General features: G+C 44.2%; 1 pseudogene; it reads right to left on the reverse strand.

The window, feature by feature from the left end:
- Positions 1–1,071: 1,071 nt before the first annotated feature.
- LOC142101769 (adenosine receptor A1 pseudogene) lies at positions 1,072–6,740 on the reverse strand (annotated as a pseudogene).
- Between the last annotated feature and the right edge of the window lie 3,526 nt (positions 6,741–10,266).

A 10,266-nucleotide genomic window follows, 5' to 3' on the forward strand; every position in this document is an offset into this window, starting at 1 on the left:
TCTGTCTCCCCCCTCTACCTATCCCTTCACTGGCTCCCCTTCCCCTTCAGAATCCTCTTCAAGCTTCTCACTCTTACTTACAAGGCCCTCGCCAACTCCACTGCACCCTACATCTCCACCCTCCTCTCTATTCATGCTCCTTTCCGCCCTCTCCGATCTGCCAATGACCGTCGCCTCTCCTCCCCCCTGATCACCTCCTCCCATGCGCGTATCCAAGACTTCGCCCGCGCTGCCCCCCTCCACTGGAACAAGCTCCCTCCCTCTATCAGAACCTGCCCTAATCTGTCCAGTTTCAAACGGGCTCTAAAAACCCACCTTTTTCTTAAAGCCTTTCTGTCTCCCACTTAACTCCCTACCTGATCTTCTGCCTCTTCCCCTTCACTCCCCTTCCCTTATCCTCCTTCTCTCCCTCCCTCGTGTCTCTCTGTCTGTCTACCCCACCCCTTAGATTGTACGCTCCTTCGAGCAGGGTCATCTCTCCTCCTGTCTTCACTTTAACTCTGCTCTCCAGCTACCTTGCCCTCCTCCTCCCCGTTCACTCTTGCTCCCTCCTCTCCACTCTGGGGGTTTCCCTGCCCTCCGTGCCCTCTTGGGCTCCGCCGTATGCGGGACCTTCCCCTCCCCCGCCCCTCTAGCTGTGCTTTGAGATCTCGGAGTTACTGTGCATTTTGTTTACTGTATCGTGCTGTCTCACCTTGTATTGTACTTGTTTGTCCCTGTACGGCGCTACGGATACCTAGTGGCACCTTATAAATAAAAATTAATAATAATAATAATAACCTATCGGCAGCAATATAAACAAGTGTTACACCCTATAACAAACATCTGACAATAAGGCAGGAAGAAGTTGGGGCCACAGGTCTAGGATCGGAGGGCAACTGGTTGCCCATCACTGCCTTAGGGTAGAGCGCTGAATAATATGTTTCCTCTTTGCAAATAAAGGATAATAATAATAATACATGCCCTACCCAATGTGCAGGAACGTCTTCCTGTTGTAATAATCTGTGTTAATATATTGTGATAAACGAAAGTGATATTGTGTGGAAAAAAACAAGAAGAAACCAAGGCAAATCTTTTTTATTTACATTATAAATAAACATTTCATTTATATTCTCAATTCCATATTTTTTAGATTAATATTTCTTTTAAGTTTTATACCTATTGCACCTAAGGTTCTGTGACGGAAGTAACGTCATGGCAGAGGACCAAGCTGACTGAACGGAGTATATATGTCAACGGAGGAAAGCTTTTCACTCACACAATCCCAGAGATGGTGTCAGAAGAGGGACATGTTAACCATATAATGGATCATGTATGTTAACATGAGAAGAACTTCGACAGACTCTTCTTCACTTAAGGCACTGGGCAGCCCTCTACTATCTACCAGAAGAGACATCCTCACCTAGGTCCCAGGCAAAGGGCCATCTCTCAGGTTACCTTCCCCCCTCTGTTCATGAACGGTTTTTGCAAGACTGGACCCAGTGACACTTCCTACAGTCCCTATGGCACAAGAACAGGATAAAGTGGCTTCTATTGCCCGTCGAAAAGTCCTCATGCGGAAGACATAAATAATAGGATTGATGGCAGAGTTTGCATGAGAGAGGATAACTGCAGAGAGAATCAGATCTGTGGGTACTTCACACTTTGGACAAAAAAATCGCACAACATTGAGAATATGAATGGGGAACCAGCAAAGTACAAAGCAGAAGACCACAAGGAAAAGCGAGGTAGCCATGCGAAACTCCCTGACCACTATGCGCCTCCTTCTGCGCCTTCGGCTCACGTCCACTTCCCATTCTGCAATCTGTCGTATCTGTCTCCGAATCTCCAAGAAGATGCGAGCATAGAACACAAGCATTGCAACTAGAGGAGGAATTACACAGCCAAAGAAGATCACGTAGACCATGTACGATTCGGATATGAGGCTACTAAAAAGACATTCGCTTTCGGGAGGGAATGGTTTGTGCCAGCCCATGAGTGGCATCAGGCCAGCGAGCGCCGCCATCATCCAGGTAAAGATTATTACTATTATGGAGGCCCTAGGTGTGACCACCGCACGGTAATGGAAGGGGCACAAGATGGAGATATAGCGCTCTACTGCCACTGCCAAAAGTCCAAAGATGGAGGCCAAAGAAAAAGTCATGAGATTGCAAAGCATAAGCAGGCAGGAGTATAGACCGCATCGCTCCACACCCAGGTCCAGCAGGATCGCACAAGGAATGGCCACAGCTCCCACCAGGATGTCCGCAGTGGCCAAGGAGAAGAGGAAGTAGTTTGTAACAGTACGAAGCCTGCGGTCATTAACAACTGCCAAGCAGATTAGAGTGTTGCCAACCACAGAAGTAACCGCCATCAGCACTTCGGTCACCAAGTAGGGGACATTGGTAACAGTGACCAAGGGGGCTGAGATGCTTCCTGGATTAGCAGGCGATGAGTTCATGGTAGGCAATGGAACATTCTGGATGATGCTTTGTCCTCTGTGGTATTATGATGAGCTATAAAAAAAAGAACAGTATAGTATTAGTGAAATGAGACACGTGGGACTACAATTTTTGGAAGCACCTAGCCAGGATATCTGCAGGAATGACCCCAAAAAGATAAGATGTGAGTGAGTTCTCTGTACAACGCTGCGGAATCAGTGGCGCTATATAAATGGTGATGATGATGATGATAAGAGACTTTTATATATACAGAGGTCTGGAGCATTAGGAAAGGAGGTGGATCTCTTCATCTACACAAACCTGATTGGTCAGATACATTACAAAAGAGAAAAACCATTTTAAACAATAGCAGAAAAATGTACATTTTTAATTGTTGAAAATGGAGATTGCAGCCCCATAAATCTTGGTGATTGAGGCAAATTCTTCCTTATGTCATCCTTGTATTGGGCAATATTTTCTCATACTTCTCATGGTGGAGGCAAACACCCAGCATAGTTTATTGTCTCATTACTCTATTTTGATATTCATCTACTGTCTTTGAACCTTATTATATCAATTTGTCTTTTATAATGGGCCAGCCTGTGTTCCTCTCTGTTTTTGTGTTTCCCTAAATCAGGATCAGGATTTAGCAAGAATGAGTCCCCATCCTAGACTCCTAGGGGTATATTTACTAAACGGCAGGTTTGAAAAAGTGGAGATGTTGCCTATAGCAACCAATCAAATTCTAGTTATTCTTCAGTACATTCTACAAAATGACAGCTAGAATGTGATTGGTTGCTAAAGGCAACATCTCCACTTTTTCAAACCCACAGTTTAGTACATATACCCCTAGACTCATCTGCTTTAGGGGTTAGTGTCCCTACACCCAATCCAAGTATTCTGTTATTATCCACATTAAATATGTACAATGATCACATTCTTTAATAACAAGTCACTGATACAAGAGACAAAGCCTTGTCCCATGTTCTTCCTGCTAAGAAAGGGGTCTTATCCTTCTGTCCATAGTAAGCTCATCACACACCTCACTTGTTGTCAGTCTTTGCTAATAACCTGTCCATGTATCTGACATAAAATGTTGAGTCTCACCTAGAGTTCTGGAGAGTTGTTCCAGGAATCTCCCACAAACAGTATATTGAATGGTGAATAGTCTTTATCCTGGAATATTCCTCTATATCCTGGAAAGCAGAGTCAATCCTTGGGTGCTGGGATCATTTGCAGATCGATAGTCTTATCCTTTTGCAGACCCAGTCTATTCTGGAGATCAGGAAGCTGAGATCATCCGTCTACAGATCTGCAACGTGTCCCAATGCCTCGGTTGTCAGAATAAAGACCTGGAGCCAAGGAAGGGGCTGGTACCACATCTGAGCAGCAGATACACACCTACAATTCACACCAGTGTCTTCCGTGATAACAGCATCAATGAAAGGACAGTGACTCTCCCTCAGAGACTATAACTCTACATGTCTATAGTTACATTCAGCCTCATCACTACTTCTACTATTTGAAAGAGAATAGCAAATTGGAACCTTAAATAATGAAGAGCTACAAAAAATATTTTAGGCCTTTAATGTGGAATTCAGATTTCTAAATGTAGAGAAGGCTGCACAGATTATTCCATTGCATAGTTAAATTAAAGAGGAAAACTAATGTTATAGGGTCTCGACATACAAGCAGTGTTTGTTCTTTTCCTAGTTTGTTTCCTGCACTTTTTGTTATTTATAGTAGGATATAAGTCCAATGGCGAGCTGCAAATATCCGTTCTTGCACCCTAGATCTGGAGAGGCAGACTGAGGGTGAGCAAGCACACCTAGATTGCAGTAAGGTGCCTTGTTGTAAACATGGATGCTGATGCCAGCATCTATCCTTACTGTTTAAAAAAGAGATTAATTAAATAAATGCATTTTTCAAAAATTGACGTTCCCTTCGTCCTAAAATAAGTATCCAGCGCCAGAGGATTGGAAACAAAGTAATTAATTGACCCCAATAGGTCAATATGCGAGGAACCAATGAGAGAGGTTTTAGCATGCTCCAGACAATCAGACACAAGCCACTCTTCATACACATCACTGCTTCCCTAGAAGGAATACTTTACAATAGCTTTTAGGTTTTTCTACTAATAGGTTCTTCTGTGGAACAAGTGCCAACATGCCCAGTCAATGGCTCCTATGGCCTGCTGGGGGTTGTAGTTCCACAATAGTATGTAAACTATTTTTGACTGTACATTATTTCCCTGCCACTCACCCCCCAAAGGGATGAGCCACGGTGCTATTCTGCTGCTTTATCTGGGTGAGGGAGATTTTTTGCAGGCCTGATCCTCCTGACTGGGCTGGGCTGTTTAATTTAGGAGGGGGAACACACAGGAATATTTTGAAACCTATTTAATGAATCTTTTTTGGAAATACAGATCAAGTTTATTTTATCTCGGAGCGGGTGTATATATACACATTATATCTTAACATGCATACAATATAAATATCCACGAAAGCCACAATTTTGCAGCTATAGTTTTACGACTACTTTTGGGTTTCCATACTGCAACCTACTCTAAATAAGTCTCTAAGTGTGAATCAAAGTTTGTGTGCTCCAAATACAAGTAGAAGACTGCTTCCATGTATATGGGGTATATGTAAGAGATGTATACATTCTTAGCTGTTCCTGTTCCCAGCGACTGATGTATAACATAATGGGCTATATTTCATGCAGGTACCTTGTGTTCCACCTGGTTCTGTTCGTGCTCTGTTTGATGTGACAATATCCTCAGCCAATGTAGGACATTGTTCCCCATCTCTTATCACTGATGTGCCTCATTGCTCGCTGTAATGTTTTATTCCAGCCAAGCGTGAAATCCGGAAAGGTTACGCAAACATCTGCTAGATGGACTGTGGCATGATTCCCGAGCGGAGAGTAGCAAAGAAACAGAATAAAAGAAAAAAAATAAAGAAAATAAATATTATTTTTGGTCTAAACTGCTATATCCATAACACCACTGAATTGTTTAACAGGAAAAACAATTGTGTACGTGCAATACAATGTAATATGTAGAAAGGTAACACTGTATGTTTGTCCACAGCACAAAGCGTTGTGTGAGGATTTATTGATGAAACGAGTTGTAGATTAATAGACATAGGTCATAATGCAAAGGTGCTGTTCATTTATTATTTTATCTGAATATTCATGGCGGCTGCTGTGCTATATGTGTAAATGAAAGGAGACAGATTCAACCAGCATTTTAATAGTTTTAAAACAAAGATACCCCCCTATTTGATGTTTTACAGTGAGTAATCGTAGTTTATGTTTAAAGTTAAACTAAAGCTCCTAATAATTAATAAGTTATTTTTCCAAGAATTTCAGAATAGTTTAAAACAATCAGAATGGGAACACTACCACATTTCTGTGATAATCTATCACAGGACACTAACTTCAATCAATCAATAAACTGTCTTCTTAATGGCAGTTTATAATGTAACAGTTTTATCCTCTTCTATTTATACATAACACATTTTTAAATAAATATGAAATCAGAGCTAAGTATTTGTGTTGTATTATTTTCCTCATTGTATACAGCTCAGAACCACCGACTTCCGACACCATAAAATCCATATTCGTCATGTTCCTGTGTATGAATAGATGATGGACTACAGACAATAAAGCACTAACGTTAGTGACACCAACAACAATGTAAAGGTCTATTTTCCCTGCATAGAGAACGCAGAGCGTAGTTAATGGATTAAACTGTCAGACAATTGTGTCAGGTCTGTGTAGAGCCAATTAATACAGACAGAGCTCTGCAAATAAAAGCTGGACGGGTTCCAACTGATACCATCCGAGATGCAATAAATATTTGTGCAGCGAGCAATTGTCGTCATCTATAGATTGCAAATGGTCACGTAGCAGTGTATGATCTAGTCCCCCGGTTTCCATGTCTACTCCAACGGTGCAAACAGCTGGCTGCTTTCCCACCATTTGAGAACGTATAAAAACATTTGCACGTCTACATGTTGCGTGTACAGTCCAAAAACATCAGAACCTGTGGATGCTGCCGGCAACAACATGACATTTTCTTCCCGCAGATACATATTTACTCTCATTTGTTTAATCTTGGTTTTCAATGTCTTTTATTTCTTTACTGGAGTGACACATATTTCTTGAAGTACTTACTGATATAATCCATGAATCTGATTTAATGCTAGCTCAGCAAAGTTTTCAATTCTGCAGTTACTTTAAAATAAGGTTCAAGATTTCTCCCTGGCTGACTCCTCCACTGGAACGATCTCCCATGTTCTATCCGACAGTCCCCTAATCTGTGCTCCTTCAAACGGGCATCTGTTCCTCATATCCTACCGCCTAATTATCTTACACACATCCATACATACTTGATCCCCTCACCTCTCTCCTTCCGTCCCAATAAGCGCTCCTCTTCCAGGTGATTCCCTCCACTGACTCCCTTGTGCCCAGTGTTTTCCCTCCCCTTAGTATGTAAGCTCTTACGAACAGGGGCCTCTTCTCTCCTGTCTCTACACCAGGATTGTCCAACCCACGGCCCGCGGGCCGCATGCGGCCCAGCACGCCTGTAAATGTGGCCCAGAAGGAGATTTGGTTGGGGCAAGGGGGCAGCGCTCTTAATGTAAAAAAAAAATCCTGCAAAAAAAGAGAAAAACTACTACTTACCTTGCGGTCACGCGGTCACGTCAGCTGGTACTCCGGCTCCCTCCCTTATCTCCTCCTCCGTGCGGTGCTCGCAGTGAATGTCGGGTGTGATGTCATCACGCCCAACATCCATTGCGGAGCGCAGCACAGAGGAGTCACCCGTGCGAGAAGAACAATCAGCAGCACAGAATTGGAGAAAAGAAGAGAAGAGGACAGGAGAACAAGCCGATTAAAAGGTAAGTTAAGGAGGATTTTTTTGTATAATTTCAAGGGACGCTGACAAGTGAATAAAAGTCACCTGGTCCTGGAGCATCATGGACCTTATCTCCCTGCTACATACTTCTACTTGTAATACTAATGGGGCATTATATACTATTCTCTTTGGCCCATTATAAGTTGTTATCCCTTAACTAACATAGTGGTGTAATTATCAAAACAGGTGACAATTTGGTGTATATGTCAGGTACCGCAGGCCTGGTCAGGGCACCCTGATATACAATGCCTGGCTTAAATGATATTGCATTGAAACAATAATTGAAAGGTAAGTATAGGGGGATTTGAAAAAAAAGTGAGATATATATATATATATATATATATATATATATCTATCTATCACTTTCTTTCTCATATATATATATGTTAACTATGTTTTCTATGGGTTTTTGGATGATCAACCATCGTTATTGTTAGTGTATCTTATGTGCGGCCCAAACCAACTCGCCTGCCAATGTGGCCCAGGGAAGGTAAAAGGTTGGACACCCCTGATCTACACCATCTCCTCTCCAAATTCACTGTACTAGCTACACTTGGGGCTATTGGAGTCTTGGTTTTACTTGTTCATTGCTCTGTACTGTTTACCCTGTATGGTCAACTCTATTCTGTATGGCGCTGTGGAAACCTTGTGGTACCATATAAATAAAGGATAATAATAATAAGGAAAGTTTTTATTCAATTTACATACACTAATAGCACAGACGGTAGCAGGGTTTTATAAAGCATTATGGGTTCTCTTTACAAATAAGAAAGAAGGGGGGTCAGCTAATGAACAAATTCCTACATGAATGATGGGTTGATGATCATCCAGCCATTGACATACCTCCCAATATCTAAACTTTGTCAAGTAGTCACCCGCAGGTGTGCCTTGGTTTGTAAATACAAGGCTGCCCCCAACTTCCCTCCCATCACCCTGCATTGTTGCATACACCAATGGTAGTTGTGTGTGCCACATGCTCACCGCGGTGGCCGGACACATTTCCAAACAGTCACGTCAGCCGGGACAAACGTCCTCACAGTTAGGACGCAGCAATGAGACCAAATTTTTTACAGTAAAAGAGGTGTCCTCTTTTCAACCCTTCTGTAGAGAGCACACCCCATGTATAATTGAACTGAGCCATCCGTATTATATATAACAGCAGTAGGCCTAAGAGTAGTATCACATGAGACGTTGTCCTCTAGATATGTTTTTTTTAGATGGTGTCAAATTAGCAGGATTACTGGTCTGAAAATGCAGCATTTGGAGACAGCAAGAAAACAGCTGAAGCAAATGTGCTTCATAGAAGTCTATGTTATTTCTCCTGCGCCTGTCACACCAACAATAAAACATCAGCTTATAAAATGCTCAGATACTAGGTAAAGCGTATTTCATGACAAAGATGGTTGTGAAGTAGTCGGAGGATGGACTTTGATGTGATGTTTACACTTTAACACGGCGCGCATCCTCCGATTGTTCTACCGCTCCCCATGCTGAGCCTCACTTCTAGCTTGAGGAGACATCTGGTGAGAGCAGAGAATATTTCTGCACCATGATGCGCTCAAGACGGACGATATACGCGCATTGGTGGGTAGCGGAGGCGTTGTCTGGTGTGCACCTGGTGGGCAGCCGAGGCGTTGTCTGGTGTGCACCTGTGGGCAGCCGAGGCGTTGTCTGGTGTACACCTGGTGGGCAGCCGAGGCGTTGTCTAGTGGGCAGCCGAGGCGTTGTCTGGTGTACACCTGGTGGGCAGCCGAGGCGTTGTCTGGTGTGCACCTGGTGGGCAGCCGAGGCGTTGTCTGGCGTGCACCTGGTGGGCAGCCGAGGCGTTGTCTGGCGTGCACCTGGTGGGCAGCCGAGGCGTTGTCTGGTGTGCACCTGGTGGGCAGCCGAGGCGTTGTCTGGCGTGCACCTGGTGGGCAGCCGAGGCGTTGTCTGGTGTGCACCTGGTGGGCAGCCGAGGTGTTGTCTGGCGTGCACCTGGTGGGCAGCCGAGGCGTTGTCTGGTGTGCATCTGGCGTGCGTCTGGTGTGCATCTGGCGTGCGTCTGGTGTGCATCTGGCGTGCGTCTGGCGTGCATCTGGTGTGTATCTGGCGTGCATCTGGCGTGCATCTAGTGTGTATCTGGCGTGCGTCTGGCGTGTATCTGGCTTGCGTCTGGTGTGCATCTGGCGTGCGTCTGGCGTGTATCTGGTGTGTATCTGGCGTGCGTCTGGCGTGCGTCTGGCGTGTATCTGGTGTGTATCTGGCGTGCGTCTGGTGTGTATCTGGCGTGCGTCTGGCGTGTGTCTGGCGTGCGTCTGGCGTGTATCTGGTGTGTATCTGGCGTGCGTCTGGTGTGTATCTGGCGTGCGTCTGGCGTGCATCTGGCGTGTATCTGGCGTGCTTCGTTAATGAAACAAGGGAAGAGGAGAGAAAATCAAGTATGTATTCAGAACGAAATATATGATGGCGCCCAAAATCTTCTGCTGAAATACAGCAACACTCCAGTAATGTGCAGAGCTCTGTATGGAATATAACAGAGGAAATATGGGACATATATAGGAAAGGCGCCGCGTCCCACCTGCATTGTGTCAGATGGAGAATTTTGGGGAAAACAGAAAAATCCCCTTATAGTACAATATATAGAGGGGGAAGATGCTGATGAACATTTATAAACACTTTAGTACAAATCCAACAGATAAAAACTAGTAGGAAGAGTCAATAAGAATAAATGGATAAAATGAGTTGTAATCTGAGGGGTGTATTATTATCCAGCGCTGGTCCGGATCCCTGAGGGATAATCCCATATTTACACTGTGTATAAAGTCCCCTCATACATGAGTTTCCCGCCTCTTTCTGTGGGCGGAGCGGGTGGGCGGGGCTTATCAGGACTCGGACCACTAGCCGTGAGGGAAGCCGCTCCGTCCCTGATCTACAAGAGACCGA

Source organism: Mixophyes fleayi, chromosome 9 (genome assembly GCF_038048845.1).
Source record: "Mixophyes fleayi isolate aMixFle1 chromosome 9, aMixFle1.hap1, whole genome shotgun sequence".
NCBI lineage: Eukaryota > Metazoa > Chordata > Amphibia > Anura > Limnodynastidae > Mixophyes > Mixophyes fleayi.